Here is a 24,366-nt window from a genome sequence, read left to right as displayed (position 1 = left end):
TCACAGAAGAAGAAATTGCTTGGTTCCAAGGTGGGGAAGACCAAGACAAGTCATTCTAACTACGACGACTGCAGTGAAGTGTGCTGGTGTGAAAAACTGGGTGCATGCGAGTCATACTCTGAGAGACTGGTAGAGAGTATTTTGAAGAGTCAGATTCCAGTGATGATGAAGACCCAGAACCAGTGAGAAAAAATCAAAGTTCAGGAAAAGAAGCAGAAAAGACTTCAAGAGAACCATTGAGAATCTCAGAAAGGAAATCAGATTCTGAAAGAGAGCCTGAAGTTCCAAAAAGCAGTGGAGGAAAAAGAAAAGAAAAGAGCAGTTTCACAGAAATTACTCCTGAATCAGAAGAGGAGGAGATTGAAGAACCACTTGAGATTATACCTGAAGAAGTAGGGTCAGAAGAAGATAGAGAGGGACAGATTGGGAAGACCCCCGAGGAGGTGTAGGGAACATTCTTGACAAGCTAGGTGAAGGGACAAGTAGACAGCAAGAAGATTGCGTGTCGGAGACCCGAGGAGGGAAAGAAGTAGGGAAGTCTCAAATAGTGGTGAAAAAGACTGTGGAGCGAAAGAAAACTGCTGAAGAACAAGAGGCATTTGAAACAGAATCGGATGAAAGTGAGAATGGAAAATCAGATGGTCGAGTTCTGAGAAAGAGAACTTGGATTGGAGAAAGAAATAATACAGAAACAAGACCGAAAAAGGTCGTAAGAGGAGATTTTTGGCCTAACAACAGAGTAAAGAGGCTGAGATACAGACTGATAAGAGGGAATATATCGAAAGCTGAACAAGTGAATGAAGTGTCGAGTCAAAACGAAGTAAAGAGGAAGGTGCAAAAGGAGTCAAGAGAACCTGAGGAGATAAAGAGAATTAGAAGACCCAACCAAAAGTACAGATCACCGGAATGGTCTTATGTGGCACTGTCTGAAGAAGGAGAAGAAGAAACAGTGAATCGAGATAATCCGGAGGGGATCTTGAGAAAAGTGGTTGAGGAAAAGGAAGATTCTGTTGGAATCTTAAAAGTTATCCTGACTGACATTGGAGAAGAGTCAGATGCACAGGATGTTGTTGATGATCTGATACAATTTGATGTTGCTGAAGAAGGAGGAGTGAAAAGTGATGAATATCCAAATTGAGTGAACTGAAGAAATCACTTGGAAAAAGTGAAAAGGAGAAAGTCTGAAATTCAGCTGTCTGAAGTAATCCAAAGTTTGAGAAAAAGGTCAAAGTAGTAAAATGGCTAACATAGAGAATAATCAAAGTAGATGTGCCTTCTTAAGAAGATGGTGTAGAATGTGCTGCTGCTGTACTGGATTATTAATGCTACTATGGGGTGTTTTAGCTTTATTAGTTACATTTAGAGTTTCAATAGGTACATTTGAAATACATACTGAGAATGAGACAAATGTAGAGAAGAATTCGCAAAAAGTAGTTCCAACTAGAATTAGTAATACTTACAATAGGTCAATTAATGATTTTTCTAGTAATGTTTTTTCAAAATTTGCTATACGAATATGTGAAAAAAATGGAAGTAAGGGATTGCTACGTTTGTATGCAATTACCTGCATCCGTTTCAGAGGGTGTTACTCATCACCATTTACCAGCTACGTATGGAATTTCTTGTAGTGTATTAAGTAGTGTTTTTTATCTGTTAGGGAAAATAGATTATAAGATGTCTAACAAAGATAGTATTTTTGGGCACTTGCCAATGAACAAAGAGCTGAATCCAGCTAAAGAAGCTAATATTTTTGGTGAGATTTTTATTGAGAAAGAAGAATTAACATTAGATTACATTTTTAAGAATAATTTAACTTGTAGTTTGGAAGAAGAGGAGAAAGCTTTCCTGAACATGGTGGAGGAAAGGAGATTGAGTATGCATGAAAAGGCAGGGAAATATAAAGTGAGTGAGACAATTTGGGACATTGAGATGGGAAAAGAATTGAGAAATGGAGCTAGTCCAACTTTAGCTTTAGATGCACCACAGAAGGGTAAGCTGTGCATTACAAGAGGGAAATCCCAATATGATACATATTTTGTTGGGACTAGTGAATGTCATGATACATACTTCATTGCAACAGGATGGGGTTTCAGAGGTGGAGAAGATACAATTTTTCCAGGAGTGTATTATGTTTGTGGGAACAAGGCTTATTACAAGTTGCCTGACCATTGGTATGGCACGTGTTATGTGGGCCTGGTTTCTCCAAAGATCTTTCATATAGATAGAATAGAAGATGTAGAACATATTAATTTACTAATGCGCTTCAAGAGGGAAACTTGGTCTGAAATAGTGGGTGACATTTTTGGAGCTTTAATTCCAGCAGTGGGAATTTCTTTAAATGCTTATGGGATTCGGAAACTGTCAACAGTGGTGGATCGCTTATCGACAAATACCGCTGGAGGGTTTCTTTTGGTGAATACGGAACTAATTGCCGTACGTGCCATGTCTATGCAAAATAGACTTGCTCTTGATATTCTATTGGCTAAGGAGGGTGGAGTTTGTGGAATGCTAAAAGTTCAACATTGTTGCACTTACATTCCAGACGAAAGCAAAGACCTGAAGGTTTATATAAAAAATATTACTGATTTGCATGAAGAATCAGTACCACTTGAAGCTGAAAGTATCTGGACTAAATTAGCTAATAAGGTGATAGCTGTTAAGAGTTTTATTGCAAAAATAGGTAGTACTATTATAGGTAAGATATTGTTTCCTTTAACTTGTATAATTGTTGCTTTATTGATATTGAGATTGGTGGGTTTGTGTTGTAAAAACAGGGGAGGGAAAAAGAAATTAATTAAAAGAAATAATGAAAAGAGAAATAAAAGGTTGAAAAGAGAACCACAAGAAATTGAATTAGAAGAATTAAGGGAGAGTGTCTACTTAGAAACAAAGAGGGATGATGAAAGGGTGTCTGGTGTGTAGTGTTGTGTAAGGAGGAAAAAGACATTTCCAATTTCTCCTAAAATGGGACAAAATTTCACTCAATTTTTTTTTATTTTTGGGTTATTTGGTGATAAAATCACCAAAGGGGGGATTGCTGGAGCAGGATTTTCTGATGAAAATCTATTGGGTTTTTTAAGCTCTGGTTTGTCTATTTGTCATAATTAAATTACTAATTAATAATCACTAATTATTTGTTTTGTGTATATGTTTAAACTTACCAACGTACTAATGAGAAGAAAACCGACACAAGGGAATGCTTTTGTATTGCTATTTAATAAATGTGCATGTTTTATTAAATAAACGTTGCTGAGTGCTGTTTATTTTAAAGCACAAAATGCTTTTGAACTAATGCTTTCCTGTGTTGCAAAAGCTAGATAATTACATACACATAAGGGTATTAGTGGGGTTAACACTGTTTAATCATTATGCTGTGGTAACGTTGTTTTTGTCTCTTTTAATTAAGATGGTCCATTTTGGCCTAACAAAAAATGTCCGCCGTTTGCAGCCTGGCCTCGAGTGAAAGATTTGTGATGAGAGGGCCTTGCTAAATATGGTCACGAGACATCTGACCACAGTCCTTGCCTGGTTAAAACTTTCCGTGAGGACAGCAGCAGTTCTGGGCGAGTTTCCAGATGTATCGGAACAGCCTTGGAGGACAAAGGAGCCATAAAGAAAGAACTCTGAGCTCATTGTGTCACTGCCGAGGAAATGTGGATGTTAAAAGTTACTTTTTTATTTTTGGTTCCTGTCCTGTCTTTTTATTTTTGTGATTTTCCTGAGCGGAGATTTTCCAAATGTAGCAATGCTACATCCTTTCCTGCTCGCTCTGCTCAGCGGTTCGGCGGACGTGTAGAACATTTAATGTTTCTTTAATATTGCAAGTTTCATTATAAATATTGTTAGCCTAGAGAGGGTGGGAGGCCACTTTGCCATTTTCTTCCCAAACCTGCGTTGGTGAGGATCGATGCTGTGAGGACGGTGACTTGGGAGATTTCTACTGAGAGACTTGTCCTGATGACCCATTCTGACATTTAGCTAGAATAGGTAATTATGAGAAAATGATTGATTCTGATTAATTTCTTTTGACTAATTTTAGATAAAGAATCATAATTTTAAATACGGTGTTGGTGATTATTTCTTGTCGATTATTGAGTACTCTATTTGATTATTGTTGTATAGATTGTTTAGATTATGACAATTACAATAACTAGGTCTTATCGACCTCAGTGTAGATGTGGGGTGTTTAGGAGTTTTCTTTTCACAGGTTCAATGCTGGTGGAGTATTTGAGTGTATGTTAGTGAAATGGGCCCTAGTGTATGGTGAGTGTATGTGCGTGTAACTGTGAAATTACTCTATCCGTGGAAGTAGGGAGATTTTGTACACCCTAATCTGCATCAATACAACCCACCTTCACAACGTGTCAAGGGGGGTGGTCCATGATAAACACTTGGGACCCTCACCCAATAGTGTCTGCTGTCATCAGAGTTTCCACAGTTAATGCCATCTCCTCCAGATCTTGAGACAACCAAAGAATCTCCTGCCATGTCCCCTGAGTCTTCCTCCAGTGCCACCTATCTGTTGTTACCATCCAAGGATCAATGATTTTGTATGTAAGCCACGAACGTAGCCGTTTTGACTCTTCCTGGTCCAATGTCAAGGCAGCCTGGGGTTGCCCTTGTGCCTAAAGACACTTTTGGGTCTGCCAGTCAATAGGTTGGTCCTTCTCCTGGACATGAGGGTGAGGATGCATTCTCTCCTCAGGCCAGCTCTGTCCTTTCGCTGCTGACCCAAAGAAGTGCGTACCGTCTTCATCGATAAATGATAGCCACGCAGGGAAAAAACTTCATATTTGAGGATCAGTTTCCACGGTTGGCGCTTGATCGTTATAAAGGTTTTTCTTTTGTGCTGGACCGCCATGGTATAGTCAGGGTAGATTTTCACCTATTCGCCTTCCAATTCCAATGGACCGTGGGCACGTGCCACCTGCAGGATTTGGGTGCAGACCCAGAAATTTAGCAGTCTGGCCACTATCGGTCGTGGCGGTGCTCCGGGGGCCAGCAGCCTACCCAGCACCCTATGCTCCACAGTGAACATTCTGGAGGTCTTGCCTCTTAATAGAGTATATAGCAGCCAGTCCTCCAAGAACATTTCCATACTGCGGCCATTTGCACACTCCAGGACTTCCACCAATCGCACATTATTATGCCTGGAGCCTCTCTTTGCATCCTCCTTTCTTCCCAGCAGTGTATCAATAGTCTTTTGCATGGCCCTCATAATCAGAGAGTCACAGTAGACCACCTGAGGCTTTATCTGGGCCAATGATGATTCAGTGTCACACACCTTATTTGCCAGTTTATAGTGATCGGTTCACAGAACCCCCAGGTCGATAGCCACCACGTTGATCTTTGTTTCTAGTGCCTCTAGTGTTCCTTATTGCTGCCTGAGATCACCGCAGTGTAGGCCTCCAATCCTTGCTGCCTCCCTGCAGCCCTACGGCCACAGAGCTCATCACCATGGCTTGAAGGGGTCCAGAGTGGCCCCCATTTTCCGGGATTTTAGATGCACTATTGCTCCACCTTAGGGGTGTTCCAGTAGTTGCCCCTCTCAGTGTGCTGCAGGGGCCCACCCCGTCTCCACAACTTCTAGGCCGATCTCCTCATCAATTCCTCGGGACTCCTCTGGGAGTGCCCTCCACTTCCCAGGGTCTACCTTACTCAAGGGCATGCCACCGCCCCCAGAAGAGCCACCCTGCCCCAGTCGTGACCCCAGGGCACCAGTTGCCCAGCGTGGCCTGGCCAAAGCAGGATGCAGCCGGCCCAGGACGAGTGACGGAACCATTCGTGCAGGCACGAATGCCCCTAGCTCACTGCTTACACCTTTGTGCCGGCAAGTTCCACATCTCCGTAGTTGTCCTCTCTGACTCAGCTGCAACAACCTGGCCCCGGATCTCCATCACGGGCCCAGGATTCACCATTCTGAGGGCTCTCCCCCAATAATTGCTGTCTTCGTCTCCTGTAGCAAGCCCTAGGCCTATACAGCACAGTCGGCCGCCTCCTGTGTCAGGGCCCAACTGTTCGAGGGAGAAATGTTGTGGTCCTGGGGCACTGGACCAAGGCAGTTTAATTTGAAGGGGTGCTTCTACATAATATGAGAAAAACACGTGTAAGAGACAGTTAGCCGAGTTAGGCTTTGGTGCAGTTTATTACAAGGAAACCTCTTCAACAAGAAGTGTAAAGAACACTTTCAAATTCAATAATGAGCCTGAGCAAAGACTGGGCATTGAAAAACCAATAATGAGCCTGAGCAAAGACTGGGCATTTAAAAACAAATAATGAGCCTGAGCAAAGACTGGGCATTTAAAGACACATTTCTGGAATGAAGAACAAACTCATGCAATGCAAATACATTTTAGATCAATATAAATGCAGAGAAGAGAGCAAGAGACAGATTTAAAATACACTAAGCAGTTATAGCCTCAGCCAAGGATCCTAGATAGATGGCTGAAAGGAACCACACATTTCATTTCAGCGAGGTAGTTTGATGAATGGACAGTGGTCAGATGTTTTATAGTGATTTAATGCAGAACAGTTAGACCACAAGTTCATATTTTAACATCTCATATACGTCAATGGTACGTCAATGCACTGGCATAACGATAATTGAGGGGGCCACCCTGCAAGGTACGTGGAGGGGCCCCCTCCGGACTTCATCAGGAGCTCTCCGGCCGAAGTGCAGTGCTGAGGTGAACAGTCATAATATCGAATTTTTAATATCGAATTGCCAAAATATCGAGTTTTGTATATAGAATGGACAGAATATCGAATTGCCAAAATATAGTGGTGCAGAATATCGAAATTCAGGTAAGAAATATCGATTGTCATAATATAATATCGAAGTTAGTAATATCGACAGTCATAATATAGTTAAAAATATCGATTTTTTTTCATAGTGTTTTAAGTGTTTAAAGTATGTATTATTTTTGTAATGTATGTTTAAATTTTTTTAAAGTAATGAATTTTATGTTATTTAATTTTTGCATAATTTAATTCTGTAGCAGGTTGTGGCTTTATAGGGGAATAGGGTGGGAAGTAATTTAATTATAGTAAATGAAATATGAATTTTTAGGAATTATTAATTATTTTTAATTTAATTTAGCATTTTAGTTCTGTAGCAGGTTATGGGTTTATAGGGGAATAGGGTGGGAAGCAATTTAATTGTAATTAAGTACATTTTTTTCTTGGTATTGATAATTAATTTATTGTTAAATAATTATTACTTGGTAATTAATTTTTATTATTTGGCAATTAATTTTTATTAATTGATTAATTGATAATTATATTAATTGTATTCATTTATTATTCGGAACGGGTTGTGGGTTTATAGGGGAAAAGTGTGGGAAATAATTTAATTGTAATTAAATAATTAATGAAAATATTTTTGGGTATTGATAATTAATTTACTGTTAATTAATTATCAATTGGTAAACATTTTGTATTACTTATTAATTTTTGGTATTGAAAAATAATTTGTGGTTAATTAATTATTCATAGGTAATTACTTTTTAAATAATATGTATTGGTATTTATAATTAATTGATTATTAAATAATTTGTCATTGGTAATTAATTATTATTTTTTTTAAAGACCTTTATTGAGAGATACATAGTACACAGCTGACAGCCTACAACCCAATGGGCCGGCAGCGGAAGTAATCTTGTATGTGTAGCCAAATAACACAGCCCTGTGCCGTCAACCCGGGGGTACGGCGGCGTTAATAAACAAGTGTATCAAGTTGGAGGGAAGAAGGACATAGGTCTTAGTTTCTCTTAAAACCCCTTTTCAACACAAGCAGGTGCCCCAACAGGCGTAAATGTACCTAACAGTCAAAACTCCCCCCCACCCTTTTAACTAACGGTCCACACTGTACGCACCGTATACCTTTCACTTCCCGGTGGTGCGACCTACGCATCATTATCTTAGCCCTCGGAGCGTCAAGAGCAGTGGTATATTACACATCCCCGGGGTCTGCCTGCTCGACTGATAGAGGCACACAAATGCCCCCTCTGAAATCATTCCACTTGGACACCTCGACCCACTTACGGGGGCACCCTCTCTCCACATAGACGGTCTTTTCCTGCAGCATGCACCAGTCCATGTCTCTGTTCCAGTCTGACAATGTGGGCGGAATAGAACTTCCCCAGAGTCTAGCTATGTTCCTCTTCGCCACCATTTGCCCGAGCGTCACCCAGAGCCTCCCCTTTGGTGGCAGGTCCGTTGGCTCCCATATATTGAGGAGGCACCTCTTAGCCTCCAGGCGAATTTCCACCTCCCACACCTCCTCCATACACCGCACCACCCTTCGCCAGTACCTCTGAACCTTCGGGCAGCCCCATAGCACATGAAAGAAGGTACCTGTGCCACCACATCCCCTCCCACAGAGCGCTGTGTCTGCCCTCCCCATCGCGTGAAGTCTCGTGTAGGGGATGTATACTCTATGTAAAATCTTCAATTGGATAAGCTGCAGTCGGGATGATATCGCGACCTCGCGCGGGGAAGCCAAGGCATAAAGCCACTCCTCATCATCTATCTCTAGGCCTTCGGCCACCCATTTGTCTCTGAGGGGGATAAGCATATCGGGGGGATTGTTAATAAGTTTTTTGTAGGTGAGGGATATGGCATGTTCCGGGAGGTGTCCGTCCAGCAGCCTGTCCTCAAGCGGGGAAGCTGGCGGCAGTTTGGTCCCAGGGGGATGTTCGACTGTAGGGAGTGACGCACCTGCAAATACCTAAAGTATTCGGTTTGCGCCAGTTCATATGTTTCTCGCATTTGCGCAAATGTGCGGATCCCTGTAGGGCCCCAGATGTCCTTAATTTGAGAGATGCCAATTAGGTCCCAGTTTCGGAACCCCTTGGTGCGTCCCAGATTGCCCAATATTTCGGAGGCCCAAAGTGGTGTGGCCATTGTGAGGATTCCCGACCAGCCGAGCTTCTTCTGCGCGGTGCGCCAAATCTGTACCGAATGGAGCGTGGGTCCGGTAAGTCTACGTAGACCTCGTCTCGAGTAAAGTGCTATTTCGTAGTTCCCCCCGGGAAGCAGCCATCTATCCATGCCATAGGCTGGGTTGTTCCCGTCCCCATACGTCCCTTGGTTTATTGCAGATAAATGGGCCGCCCAATAATATTTACGGATGTTGGGAAGGGCTATACCGCCATCGTACCACCCCAGGGTGAGCTTAGCCAGCGAGATTCGGGGCGCCCCGGCCCAGAGGAGGTCGCGGAGAGCGGCCTCGATGGCCGTGAAGTAGCTGTTCGGGACCAGGTCCGGGTAGTTTTGCAGCGCATAGAGGAACCGAGGAAGCGCTAGCATCTTAAACAGGGCTGCCCGGCCCAGCAAGGACAGTGGCAGGTGCTGCCAGGATTTAGCCTCTCTTTGGAGCCGCTGCAATGGCGGCTTGAGATTGTGCTCGTATAGCTTGGCCTTATCAGCGGTGATGTAGACACCCAGGTACTTAAACCCGTCCTCTGCCACCGTAATAGGACAAGTGTCCGGGAGCCTCGGAGGGTTCCCACGCAGGACGTATAAATGTGATTTGGCCCAATTGACCCGGAATACGGAATTGCGACCGAAGCTAGCCAGAATGTCGAGTGCCACTATTATCGACCCTCACGGCCTAGAGAGATAAAGGAGTATGTCATCAGCGTATAGGGATATTCTATCCTCCCACCCCTCCGCCGCTGCCGTGTCCCCCGTTCCAGCGTGAAAACTTCTGACAGCTTGTTGTTTACCAGCACCTGCGCCAGGGGTTCCGTGTATAGCAGCCGCACCCACGCTATGAATTGAGGCCCAAAGCCTAGTTTGCGCAGGACTGCGAACATATATGGCCACTCCAGGGTGTCGAATGCCATGGTGGCGTCCAAAGAGACCACCACCGCGTCCTCCTGCAGTCTGTGGCGCTGCCCCAATACCCCATTCAGTCGCCTGATATTGAGGGCCGTGTTGCGGTGGGGCATGAACCCCGACTGGTCGGGATGGACCAGTGAAAGGAGCACCGACTTAAGCCTATTGGCCAGCGTCTTCGCCAGTATCTTGGGCTCCGCGTTGAGAAGCGAACTCGGCCTGTAGGACGCACAGGAGTCTCTGGGTTTACCTTCTTTTGGTATTGCCACTATAGTTGCTATACGCTGATCCCGGGGCTGCTTTCCCACTGCCCTGCTGTGATCGAACATGAGTTTCAAGTGCTTACTAGTGACGTCCGGCTGGAGCTTGTACATCTCTATTGGGATGCCATTGGGGCCGAGCGCCTTACCCGGGCGGAGGTCCCCTATCGCTCGCCGCAGCTCGGTCTCGGTGATCGGGCCATCCAGGGCCTCACGGTCTGCATCCGATAGGGTGGGCATGTGTATGTCGGTAAGGAGGTTCACGGAGTCCTCCTCCGGCCGATCTGACTCACGTTGGTAGATCCGCTGGTAATGCGTGGCAAACTGTTTGACTATTTCCCGGGGCTCTGTAATCGCTCTCCCGGACTCGGTGCATAGCTCAGGCACCACCCTGCCGGCCCGTTGTTTCCTTTCGAGCCAGGCAATAAGCTTCCCGGCTTTGTCGCCCTGGTCGTATATTCTACCCAGCCGGTGCCTAGCCACAGTCTGAGCTTCTTGGGTCACTAATGCTTTGTATTCAGCCGCCTTTAATTGCATTGTGTGTCTGACCTCCCGGTCGCCGCTTGCCGGCGCCTCCCTCTCCAGTACCTCCAAATCTGCCTCCAGTGCCGTGACCTGCTGGCACCACTCCCGCCGTCTGGCCGCTATGGCCGAGAGCGCCTCACCTCTCACCACAGGCTTAAATGCCTCCCATAGGGTGACCGGGGAGTCGACCGACCCAGCGTTTTCCTCGAAGTAGCGTGAGATGGAGGTGGAGATGTGCTTCCTGGTGACCTCATATTTCAGATGCCAGGCGTTTATTGGGGCTATGCAGCCCTCTCGACCGCTCCCGAATGTGATATGTGTACGGACCGGTGAGTGATCAGAAATGCCTCTAGGGAGGAGCTCTGCCTCGAGCACCACCATATCCTGTTGCAGCAGGGTGAGGATGTAGTCCAGTCGTGAGAACGAGTGATGCGCCCCTGAGAAAAACGTAAATTGGCTGTCGGTGGGATGGAGCAGGCGCCAGACATCCGTGAGCCCGAAGGCCTCAAGAAAGTCCGCCAGCCACCCTTGCCCTTGGGGCAGGTCTCTGGGGGGCTGCCTATCTCGGGATCCTGAGGCCACTGCATTGAAGTCCCCTCCCAGTACTAGCTGACCCTCTGGAAGTGAAAGGAGAAGTGTGCCCAGGTCTGCGAAGGCCCGGGCCTGGAGGCCTGGCGGGACATATACTGAGAGTCGGTTAAGCGTACGGCCTTCCCACCGCCCAGAAATAGCCGTGAAGCGGCCCTGCGGGTCAGTCTTAGTGAGATCTATGTGAAGGGGCAACGAGCGACGCAGTAGTATCCCTACCCCCCGCGATCCGGAGGTGAAACCTGAGTGTGCTGCTAGGATATAACCACATCTATTCAGGGCATGACAGACGTTCCCCATCAAGTGCGTTTCTTGGATGAACACCACATCTGGTTGGTGCCGTTTGAGAAATTGCAGGACTATAGTGCGTTTGAGTCTGTCCCCCAAACCATTAACGTTCCAACTAAGGACCTTAAAACTTCTTTCCCATCTCCTAGCCATAGCCGTGCCTTGTCAGGGTGCTCCGTCCCACTACCCCGGCTGCGTACTTGCTGACATAGTTCGTGTGACCGTCGAGGATCCCAAATTCCCACCCCTCCCTGGTTCCCACCCCACAATTGCACAGAATATCAAATAGAACAGCCCTGGCAAACAGTGCAATCCACTCCCTCCCCCTCGAATCCAACCCCAACATCCCTACCCCCGTGCATAAACAAACCCCCCCCCCTCCCTGCCCCCTGCTCCGTGGGCTTTGAACTACCCACCACCCCAATTAGCAGAGCGCCTGTCGCCCAACCCTGCCCCGGTGGACCACCGGGGAACTCGACTAGGGAAGTTCGTGGGCCAGCCCCCTCCTAGCGGCCTGTCCGTGGTGTCCCAGTTTGTGCCGCCCCTCAGGCCACAGCGCCCCTCCTAAACTGGAGCCAGCCCCGACAAGTGGGCAGGCAGGCATAATGTCTCGTGGCCCAGCAACTACCACCTTCAAAGGAACCCCATGGTATACTTTACAGTCCGGCGTCTTCTCTCAGCTCTCGTGGTCTCATCTCCCTGCACCGTCCCTGGGTGAGTCCCAACGGGGACTGTTTGACCTGGAACGCCAGGACCGCTGACTCAGCTCACCACCCTCCGCACGTTCTGCAGCTGACCCCGGGGAGGGGTGCCCGGTGCTCCGCCGTCGATCGTCGTCCCGCCGGGAAGCCTCCGCCGTCGCGTCCGCATCCAGCCACTCCTGCACCGCAGCCGGCGAGGTGAAGAAGAGGGATCTGCCACCAGTCATAATCTTCAATTTGGCGGGAAAGAACATCATGTACCGGATACCACGATCTCGTAACGCTGCCTTGACCCCTTGAAAGGAACGCCTTTCCCGCTGGACCTGTAGCGTGAAATCAGGAAAGAAGCGGACCGTGGCCCCCTCATACTGTAGATCAATATGCTGTCTCGCCGCCTGGAGGATTGCATCCCGGTCTCGGAAATTCAGTATTTTGGCTATAATCGTCCGTGGTGGGGCCCTAGGTCTGGGCCGCGGGTTCGGGGCCCTGTGCGCCCGCTCGATTGTGAAGAGCTTCGAGAGGCGCTTGGGTTTCAGGTGCCTGAGGATCAGTTCCTCTAGAAAGAGCTCCATGCAGTCCCCTTCAAGGCCTTCCACCACACCTACGACGCGGATGTTGCTTCTCCGGGCCCTACCTTCCTGGTCGTCGAGCCGCTGGGCCATCAGCCGGTGTTGATGCACAAGGTCATTCACCCTGCCCTCGAGCCGCTTTTCCGAATCCTGCAGGGCCTTTATGTCCACCTCGTTTGCCTTGGACCGGTCCGCGGTTTTTCCCAGGTCGGCTCGGAGCAGGTTTACCTCTATCGTGATTTTGTCCATTTTGGTCTCCAAGTTTGCACCCAGGGATTGGATTGCGGCCATAATGGACGTCATGGAGGGTTCTGCCGGTCCTGCGGCCTCCTTTGCGGCCCCTTCCAGCTGCGGCGGCGCCTTGGCTACGGTGTACTGGTCCAGCTTGTTGGTCTGGGTCGTGGTGCCGCCTTTAGGCCGCATGGCGTATCGGGTAGCTCGTGGGCTGACTGTGCCCCCGCCTGCCGCTGCCCTTGAATGCCGTCTGGTTCGTGCCAGCTCCAACCCGGCTCGTGCGGCGCGTCCGCGGCTCCCAGGCCCCCTCCAGGGACCAGCACGGGGAAGGAGGCCCTCGCCGCAAACGAGCAGCCCAGTCGCCGGGCGCGAGTCGCGCCGCCACACACCGAACGGCCAGCTAGTCCCCAGCCACAATTGTGGGCCCTCACCTGGTGAGCTACGCAAGGCACCTCACAGCAGCGGCCCCAGCCGGGGCCCTCACTGCGTTCCGCCGGCGGCCAGGCATGATGCAGCCGCCTCTCTCCCGACCATGGGCATCCCTTCAGCTGCGGCCCCCGCTGCGAGAGCGCACCCGCCCTCAGGGCGTCGGAATCCTGTCACCAGTGCAGACGGGCGCCAAGTGTCCAGTAGCGGTCCGCCGCCGCGGCGGGTTCACTCCCCTCCTCGCCAGCGCCCCTCGGGGCGCGTCGCTGTCTAGGCCCAAGCCGGGGCCTCGGGTGGTGCCAGGAGCTTCAACGGAGCTCCAGAGGAGAGGCGCCGGGTTGCCGCCGCCCGTCGAGGCCGTGTCCCAGAGCCGTGCGGCGTCCGCAGGAGTCAGCTGAGCCACCAGTTGGGCACTGGGCCAGGGGGAGCTGGGGAGGGGCCTTACAGTCGATCTCCCAGCGCGGATATGTGGCGGATTTACAGGGGACACCGACGGCCCCGGCGGAGCTCCGGGATCAGGCGGCCATTTCACACGGCGCCTGGCCACGCCCCCGGTAATTAATTTTTAATACATTTTTATTGGTATTCATAATTAATTTATATATATATTTAATTATTAAATCATTACTTTCCCCATGCTGCACTCACTGCAGTGGGAATAGTGATTTTCACCCCTACGCTATCCAACGCTTTCCCTACTGTTGCACTCTCTGGAGTGGGAATAGTAGTTTTTACCCCTAAGCTATCCAACACTTTCCCTACTGTTGCACTCACTGGAGTGGGAATAGTAATTTTTACCCCTAGGCTATCGAACACTTTCCCGACTGTTGCACTCACTGGAGTGGGAATAGTAATTTTTACCCCTATGCTATCCAATGCTTTCCCTACTGTTGCACTCTCTGGAGTGGGAATAGTACTTTTTACCCCTACACTATTCAACGCTTTCCCTACTGTTGCACTCACTGGAGTGGGAATAGTAATTTTTACCCGTACGCTATCCAACGCTTTCCCTACTGTTGCACTCACTGGAGTGGAAATCGTAATTTTTACCTACCCGCTATCCAACGCTTTCCCTACTGTTGCACTCACTGGAGTGGGTATAGTAAATTGTACCCTCCCGCTATCCAACACTAAAAATATTGAATATTTTTTAATAATATCAAGTTAACATATATATGTTTTGAAAAATAAAAATGCATGTTTATTTTTTTTTTATTTACATTAATTATTTATTAATTTTAAGGTTATTTAAGTATTTTAAAGTATGTTTTACTTAATATTATTTATTATTTCATTGTTTTACATTACTTTTAAGACATTTAAATATTTGATATTTTAACAAACTATATTATTTACAACGATACTTTGGATTCGATATTTTTGTACTTACATGTTTGTAGATAGGAGTTCGATACTCTGTCATTCTATATTTTGTCATCGATATTTTGGGAGGTCGATATTTTGCTCCTCGATATTCTGTCAGTGATCCCAGTGCTGAGGGGGCCCCCTGGAGTTTGGGGGCCCCCCCGCACTGCGGGGAATGCAGGGGCCTGTGTTACACCCCTGCGTCAATGATACGCAAATCCTGTCTCTATTTAGATATTGTTAATCGAAATCCTTCAGTATCATTTCTCAGAATCCTTAAAAAAGCAGAAGATTTACATGTTGTAAGTTCCGATAAGGCAAGCTGGCGAAAACAATTACGATAAATTGAGAAATTTAGAAAATGTGAAAGCAGCCTGTTGCCCCACGCTGTCCTCTTGCCCTATTAAGTTCCTATGTTCTTGTGGTGTCTGTGGGTAAGCACAGGACATGAGGGGATTCTTGGCCTGTTGTTGACCAAGATGAGTCGGTTGGTACGAGGGAGCGGGGGCAGGCATGGGGGGGCTGCGCCTCACTGAGGAGATGTCTTGTGAGAGAAACACTTTGGGTCCTAGCAAGAAAAAGAACAGCTGGGACAGTTTGGTCAACCTAACAGATTCCTATATTCTAGCTGGTGGGGCCTTATCTGGGCCTCATGCCTCAAGTGTGGGCAGAATGGGCCTGGGGTACTTTATGATAAAAAAGACCCTGCTTCATTCCCTCCTCTTGTTCATTTTTGAACAAAATTCTTACAGCATACTTTTCAGGCCCTCCACCTAGTAGGTGTATCCTAGGTGTGTCATTCATTGGAACATTGGCACATTTGGGACATTCATTCTCCTGTGTCTTCCTTAACTCTATATACTCTCCTTCAGGCCTGTCAGCTAGTTGTTCATAATGATCTCCACTAGGATCCTCCCCAACAAGCTGTCTATCAGGGGGGAGCGGTAGGTACTTAGTAGTTGATGTTGGGAGGGGTCTGCTACAAGTGTTAGCCAGTCGTTGTAAGCTCAACTATCTCTAATAGTACTAATATATCCCTATTCCCCGGTCCACTAACCATACGTATGGACTTCCTGTATATCCCTATCTTGGCATTGTTCATCCCTATTTCTTTAGTACTACGTTGATGGCATTGGTGATGGAGCTATTTTCTTCATTGTTGGCAATGTGCAGCACAACTCCTTATCCAAAGGCATACCCTCCTCTTGATATTTTGAAGCCAGAGTGCTTTTGCCTTGATCTGGAACATCTCAATGATGGTGTTGGAAAAAAGAGAGCTGGACCCTGTTCAATAGGCAAACCTCCTCTGGTAGGTCTATGAAAGCTGTCCACCCTTAGTACTCAGCATACTGCCAATGTAGGTGGAGCAAGATAACAGAGCCAGAGATGGGCATCGATGTGGGAGATGTTTGCTGCTGGAACTATCATGGAGACTTTGGCATTGTTCTAGTGAGAACAGGCTGTTCTTTCGTGAGGGCTGTTGGAGATAAAGACTTTTTCTGCAGGCCCAGTACAAGTCCATTAGGCTGGAGGTGCCATATTTAATGTCCAAATTAAAAATAGTGCTGTTTGCAATTTGGTCCCGACCCACTGGTACCGTGCCATCCTAGAAAACAGAGAAGAGGTGTCTTTTAATTTGAGATAATTTTATAATTTTGGACATTTTCTCCCCACCCCAAGTAGACTATCTGTCTATCTCATCTTCATAATCCTAGTCTACCCTATGTTGCCCTAAGGACGCTGCTCTATACCTCAAGTAACTTGGGGCACTCCATTTGCCATGGACGTAAATTTGTGCAAATAACAATAAAGCAGTTCTATTCTGGCATGGGCAATGTAGGGTGTGGGGCAAAGAGCCATGATAGTCTGATAGAGATCCTGTTATCATAAACTCATTGTTCCTACCAAACCTACACTAAGGTCTATATCAGGAACACTTATCTAAAATATCATTGTTGCCTTCACTTCTATTCTGGAATTGTCAGTGATAACCTCATGCATCATTGGGGTGTGGTCCCTTACTGTTCTATTTACAAACACTTTAGAGAAGATGGTCTCAATAATCTGAACTTTTGTTCCTGTATTCTGTAGAGGAACAGGTGTAGGAGATGTTCTACAGTGTGTGGTAGTACGTTCCTAGGAAAATCAGTCTATCTGTGCCTACTGCATGGGGAGTGTATGAGTCATAAAACAGTACTCCTTAGTCTTCTGTCTATCTATTGTTGTCATCTGACTGTACCACATGTTGCTGTGAAGGGAATCATGAGCAGTATGCTGTCTAACTGCTTGGGCACTATTCACATTATTGCATTATTACTTCCACAGGGGAAGTAGATGAGTGATGAGGGGGTGCAGGTTGACCCTGAAGTCTGTTCTGTTAATCCTTTCCTCTTGGCAATGGGGACAGCTGTTGGTGAATAGTCTATTACTTTAAAATGTCTGATGTGTGAGAACTCAGGGATTGATGTGGCCCTTCTCCTTCCCCTGGATACCTGAGTTGAAAGAAACTTCGCAGTGCGTGTTAACTCTTACATATATAATGAGCCTGAGCAAAGACTGGGCATTTAAAAACAAATATTGAGCCTGAGCAAAGAATGGGCATTTAAAAACAATTAATGAGCCTGAGCAAAGACTGGGAATTTAAAGACACATTTCTGAAATGAAGAACAAACTCATTCAATGCAAATATATTTTATATCAATGGAAATGCAGAGAAGAGAGAAGGAGACAGTTGTAAAATACACTAAGCAGTTATAGCCTCAGCCAAGGATCCTAGATAGAGGGCTGAGGGGAACCACACATTTTATTTCAGCGAGATAGTTCGATGAATGGACAGTGGTCAGATGTTTTATAGTGATTTAATGCAGAACAGTTAGACCACAAGTTCATATTTTGACATCTCATATACTTCAATGGTACGTCAATGATACGCAAATCCTATGTCTATTTAGATATTGTTTATCGAAATCGTTATCGTTATCATTTCTCAGAATCCTTAAAAAAAGCAGAAGATTTACAAATGTGATTGGCACGCAGCTGTCGTAAGTTTCGATAAGGCAAGCTGGCAAAAACAATTACGATAAATTGAGAAATTTAGAAAATGTGAAAGCAGCCTGTTGCCCCACGTTTTCTTCTGCGCTATTAAGTTCCTATGTTCTTGTGGTATCTGTGGGTAAGCGCAGGACATAGGAGGGGATTTTTGGCCTGTTGTTGACCAAGATGAGTCGGTTGGTATGAGGGAGCGGGGGCAGGCATAGGGGGATCTGCGACTCACTGAGGAGATGTCTTGTAAGAGAAACACTTTAGGACCTAGCAAGAAAAAAACAGCTGGGACAGTTTGGTCAACCTAGCAGATTCCTATATGCTAGCTGGTGTGGCCTTATCTAGGCCTCAAGGCTCAGGTGTGGGCAGTATGGGCCTGGGGTACTTTATGATAAAAAAGAACCTGCTTCACAACACAGGTCCAGCGGCTTACCAGTCCTCATGGCTCTCCCCCAGTAATTGCCTTCTTTGGCTCTCATAGCAAGCCGTAGGCCCATACGGAACAGTCGATCGACTCCTGTATCAGGACTCCCACACAACGCTTGGCCTCCAGTGGCACCAGAGCAATATTGTTGCATGCTCGGGCGTGATGCAGCTCGGGCGTGATGCAGCATTTCCCAGGTTTTCTCACCCATTGGTGGCTGCCATCTTGCCAAGTCAGCAGGCCACCGCTGGTGAGCCGCTGCGGGTCTGTGTTGTGGACTGAACCGCTGAGTTGTTGACACATTTTACAATACAGCTGAAACAGTAACAATATCATACCATGAAAGTAGAGCAGAAGAGCTAAGACCATCATATCTAGTCACTGTATAAAATTAACACACTAACATGAATGAACATAATCTGCAAACATCTGACAACATAGACCATAGATATAATGCAGCTTCTAGAGAAACAGGTAGCGCCAAAGTAGAAGAAACATTTTGACAGAAGGTTGAGGAGTCTAGAGTGGGTAGGTTTAATAGGTAGATGATAGTTGAAATACACTAGATTGAGAGATGGAGCAAGTTTAATGTAGGATAGGTGTGTGCAAAGTGTTTCCTATCGGAAATGAGGAGCTAAGTAGAAGAGATTTACTCCTCTGTATCATCATACACCTGAGAGGTAAATGAGGGGTCAGTTAGTCTGCACTGTGTATGTAGAGAGCTTTAGGAGTGTTAAGTCTTTCTAAATTCGAGAGATAGCAATTTGATGGAGTCCAGCACCTGATCACATTTTTGCAGAAAGAGCCAAGATGCGCTGTAGAGTGAAGGGTAGCTTTGAGGGCACAAGTTCTGGTTCAGGCAGTCAAGTGATGGGAGCATTTCCATATTCACTTGTAGAGATAGCCACAGCTTGCTTGGCCAGTCTGAAGTCTTTGTTTGACAGAAACTGACTCATAGTCCATTGTTTTCCGGTGCCACTCGCGACAGCTTTACGCGTCGAGATGACTGGTAATGTTGAACGTATATATACCTCTAATTCAATGCAAAGGGATGTGTGCATGAGTGACAGAGTACAGAATGATCTGTCTGGCACCTGACAAAACATTATTATTCTTTAATATGGTTGCGTGGCCCTGCTCTATCCAAGATGGCCGCGATCTAAGAAAGCTCCGGCAAACCTACTAAACTAAACTCCCGACATCTGCTACATAATCCGGTCCCTTCAATATTCACAGTACATGCCTTTGACCTGCAGAATACTCAACATCTTAATGAACAATTTTTCAGTCGAAATCTGCCTGGGGACGATGGTTCGTGCAATTGCTAGGTCCATCGCAAACCCACTGACTAAGCCACGGAATCCCTTACGGGCCTACTCAGGGGAGGACTCTTCGAGCCGGTAAGGAACAGAGAGGACAATGCAGGATAAGCGCTGACTTCTGGAGATAGCCTCTGGGCTTGTGACTGGCCAGACTGCACTTTCCAGGGCTCGAGTGATCAGCCATGCGGAGGGAAGGGCGGCCTGGGCCTGGAGTATGGCGCATCCAGACACATCGGTAACATGCTGCTTTGGCCTGCGGCTCCTGTTGGGGAAGGGGTGGATAGTGTGAGTACAGTACCCGAGAAGGGACCTTCAGAGTGCTCCAGAGGTCAGAGACTGACCCTGCAGGGATCTACACATCCCCTTGGTAAAGAAGGACATGCCAGGGGCTGTGGGTGTGGGGGGCAAGGAGGAGGCCATGAGCTCACAACTGCACAATGGGTGAGAGTCCGGAGTGGTGGAGGAGTCACCTACTACATTCAGCAACTGGGCCTCAGGAGAAACGGAGGGTGCAGAGAGGACAGATGCCAGTTTGCCTGGTGAAATAGTCCCGCCTTGGGAGATAATAATACGGGCAAGAGTGCCCCCGGTTTGATGAGGGTTGAGGGCCTAGTGGAGGTGGAGCGAAATACCGGAGACTTGAACGGACCAGTAACTTGGACCGCGACCAAGAATGCCAAGGGCCTCTCGGGGCCTTCCCCTCGTCCCAGCTTCCTGATACCAGCCATACCAGGCCGTGGATAAGAGCCCACTGCTTCCCGGTGGTGGTGTCCTTTTCAGGATTGTTTAGAGACTCTGTACTGCCATCGAGAATAGCACCTTGGCATTTAAAATATAAGAAATTCCAGGACTAAATAAGTGAGCGTATGGATCAATACTTTCAAGAAATGTTGGGTCATTTGACTCAGCCTGTACCTTGTGGGAAGCTTTTAAGACAGTGCTACACGGCCATGCTCAAGCCCTCATTGGGGATAAATAGAAGGAACAGGCAATCACGTATGCTAAGCTGGAGCAGGAGATCACATCCTTGGAACTTGAGATAGCGAGGGGGAGGTATCTGATATTGGCCCGATTGATCGTCTTCTGCTCAGGCAACAAGAACTGAGGGACCTAGCGAAGAATACTGCTCAGGCTTACGCATTGGCCATTCAAAGACGCCTGTAAGATATCGGTGATAAGGCCAACAAACTTATTGCTTGGTTGGAAAAGAGAGATGGGGTAGAAACTGGGTTGTCAAAATCCAGTATCATGTGGGGAAGGTCCATACCACTGGTGCTGATATAACCGAAGCTTTTGCAAAGTCTTATGAATACAGGTAGTCCTCTAGGACTGCTCGATCTGGCCATGACTGTACTGACCTTCTTAAAGACCTCTCTTTACTAGTCCTCTCACCAGAGGACAGGAAAGCATGAGAGCAGGACTTGACGGTTGAGGAGATAGAAGGGGCGATCCGCGGACTACAATCAGTTAAAGCAGTGGGGCCTAATGGACTGCTAGTGGAGCAATATAAAGCTATGGCAGATAAAGTGGCGCCCCATATGCTTAACATGCTCCAAACAGTGAAGCAGGATGGTGATCTCTCGGCAGATCAGTGGCTTGCCACTATCGTGGTACTTCCCAAGAGAGGGAAACCACCCACAATCTGCAAATTTTATGGGCCTATATCTTTGCTTAACTTATAGTCCAAGGTCTTGGCAAAAGGCCCTGGCCAACAGACTAGTGAGGGTAATAACTAGGGCTGGTTGTGAAATTTCGCTCTGCTTGCAGAGTTTTTCCCACACCACGCAATGCGCAGAGTTCTGAAAACTACGTGGAGCGGAGTTTTTTCCTTGATTGCGCTCACCAACGTTAAGTTGGTGAGCACCCGCAAGGAAAATCTTACTCCAGATCACCTCCCGGTGAGATTTCTCAACTTGGGCAGTTGCAGATGCTCGCTACCGTGTTGAGAAACCTTTTGTACGCATTGAGGAATCTGCTGCTAGAGTAGTGGCAGAAAGAAGCAACGCCCTCCTGCACTGCAAGTCGTGCCGTTCACTCAAACACCCGGCGCTAAAAATCAGCATGTATGGTGCGATGTAACTCACTTTGCTGCTTGGAGCACTCTGCGTAGTGCGGCAGTTTTTGGGTCACTTCACGGAGTTCTGCATAACTCCACGAATTATCCTCAGTCCCAGTAATAATCATGGTGGTCCACCCGGACCAATCTGGATTCATGCCTCACAGGGGAACTCGACAGAATTTGAGGCACCTTTACTGTGTGTTACAAATGACGGCGGCCCCTTGGGCGAAGGAAGCTGTCCTACTCTCTCTGAACACGAGAATGGCTTTTGATAGCATAAGATGGCCGTATCTGTTCGCAGTCTTGCCCATGCTGAGATTCGGCCCCAATTTTTGCTCATGGGTTGGACTTCTATACTAGGTTTCTTTGGTGAGGGTGTGGGTCAATAGTGCACTTTCCCGCTGCTTAGCCCTTCACAGAGGTACCCCGCAGGGGTGCCCCTTGTCCCTGATGATTTTTGCCCTGACAGCAGCGCCTATTGGTGGACAGAATTTTGCATATTTTTCACCTCTTTGAAAGCTACTCAGGTTGCCAAATCAATTTGGATAAATCTCTCATCTTATGCTGTGCATAATGAGGGAGGAGACTTGGCCCCGGTACTCAAAGCTATGGGGTAGCAAAACTTAATTTCGTGAAGACATGGGGCGCAATTGGACCCCCCGAGCGTCCAATACTTGGAAAATGATTTAGACTGATGTTAACAAGCAGAATGGGGGATTTACCAAAGTCGGGGCTGCCCTCGTAAAGATGAGAAAATCTAGGACAAATGGGGCTTATATAGGAAAACTTAAAGGTTTGGTCTGGGAGTTTGGGAAGAGAGGGGGTTTGTGGTTCGAACAATGATGGAAGTCATTAATGTTTATTTGCACTCACATTTATACCTAAATGATCTGTATGCCGTTTGTCAATGCCTGAGACTGTCATGATGAATTTCCTCTCCATCTTGAAGTGTAATATTATTGTCCACAAATATATATTTTGATATGTACTGAGCAACTGTTTATTAACTCCTAAAAAATATATTCTTAAATATATGTGCCAGATTGGGCAACTGGCCTTTGTGTGTGGCAGCTGGAGCAGTGCCATATCATTTTATTGCCTAAGTAGATTTAGAGTACAGAATGACCTATTGCAGTGCAGCACATTGGCATCAATATCACATTCCTCCAAAAATATAGAATCCATACCAAGGACTAAAGGCTAGCAGGGCCAGATGGTTGCATCTTTCTTTGTAAACGGGTAAGCACAGTTACCAAAGGTTCCATTGTTAACAAACACAAGTATGCTTTATGCCTTCCAATGTCAACATATTACATAGTGATCCATTGCAGAGAAACAAAGTTTGTATAATAGCCTGTTACTCAGGCTAAATTCACGATCATATAGTATTTTTGTTAAATTTCACAATGCTGCTTTTCTGATGGAACTATTTATTTTACTAAGGGAGTCACCATATTTATGCATACACATTTCATATGGATTGCCGATGATTGGGGTAGTGGACTAGAATAGCCAAGATAGATAATTGGTGGTTAAGGTGAGTGGATGGATGGATGGATGGATGGAGGGAGGTAGGGAGGGAGGTAGGGAGGGAGGGAGGGATGGATGGATCACCCCAGGTACGGATGAATGGACAGATGAATGGTTTAAAAAAATCTAGCTGGCAGAAAATATTGGAGATAGAGTCCTTTATATTTGATAAACTGCAACATTTTAACTTAATCAAGAATCATGATTTTGGCTACAGACTATCGACTGGTGTGGTGAATTACTGATAACTTTTGTCATTTCCCTTTCAGGTTCTACAAAAACTGAAAATGTCTTCTGCGTCCATTACATCATACCTTTCGTGTGATCCCAATGTGAAAGTTACTGACCACATAAATAAGGTGTTTTTAACTGTTGTTTGTAGAAGAATTTAAAATTTTGCATTTGTGAGGACTACAAAGATAAATCCTGCCCGTACTCTCCAAGGCGCTCTACACATTTTGAACAGTTGCGCAAACCGTCGGCCCTGTAGTCCAGGCAAGGACGGCCTATGCATTCCCTCTATGGAAATTAGTAGGAGAAAACCCTTTCTTATGTGTGCCATAACTACTGAATAAAAAATTCATCATCAAAATAGTTTTGGATAAAAGCACTACATACTACTTTTATAATTAAAAATGTACATTCAATTTTTCTTGTATGCCGTGTTGTAGTTATTTACTGAGTTTTTGGTCTTCCAGGCCCTGTGTAAGTGTTTAAGTTCTTATATAATGCAAACCAAGATTGCACGCAATGGGACGCTGAAAATGATGTTTATTTATTCATTTATTTGAGGAGTTTTAAATATCGCAAGCATGACCAAAGGTTTCAGGGCGCTTTACAGAGTAAGCACGACTGGATAACATGAGGAATATATCGAGTATACAAGAGTACATAGTAACGATAAAAGAGTAAAATATATAGAATGGGATATGCAAGAAAATTAGCCACAAATACTCTATAGTCGTCGTCATATAGGAAGAGCCTTTCCTGCGTATTTCCTCCACATACCCACTAAGATAGGATCCTGCTGGACACAAGGCGCCAGGGGATCCAATGCTAGGGCAAAAATCATCGTGGACAAGGTTCACCCCTGCGCGGTACCTCTGTGAAGGGCAAAGGAGCGAGTAGGTGCACCATTGACCCACACCCTCACCAAAGAATCCCAGTATAGAAGTCAAACCCATGGGCAAAAC

At 46.4% G+C, this 24,366-nt stretch overlaps 1 protein-coding gene across 3 annotated transcripts in view; it reads left to right on the top strand.

Annotated features, from left to right (window-relative positions):
- P2RX1 (purinergic receptor P2X 1) overlaps positions 1 to 23,728 on the top strand; it is a 997,156-nt gene extending 973,428 nt beyond the window's left edge. For all 3 annotated transcript variants that reach the window (XM_085646926.1, XM_085646924.1, XM_085646927.1), the window contains one exon: positions 23,443 to 23,728. The gene's annotated coding sequence lies outside the window, so the exon portion shown is untranslated. The remainder of the gene's footprint in view (positions 1 to 23,442) is intronic.
- Positions 23,729 to 24,366: the final 638 nt, after the last annotated feature.

This window comes from Triturus cristatus, chromosome 3_2 (assembly GCF_964204655.1).
Source record: "Triturus cristatus chromosome 3_2, aTriCri1.1, whole genome shotgun sequence".
NCBI lineage: Eukaryota > Metazoa > Chordata > Amphibia > Caudata > Salamandridae > Triturus > Triturus cristatus.
Note: the sequence above shows the minus strand (reverse complement) of the source record. Positions and strands in the feature narration are given on the sequence as shown.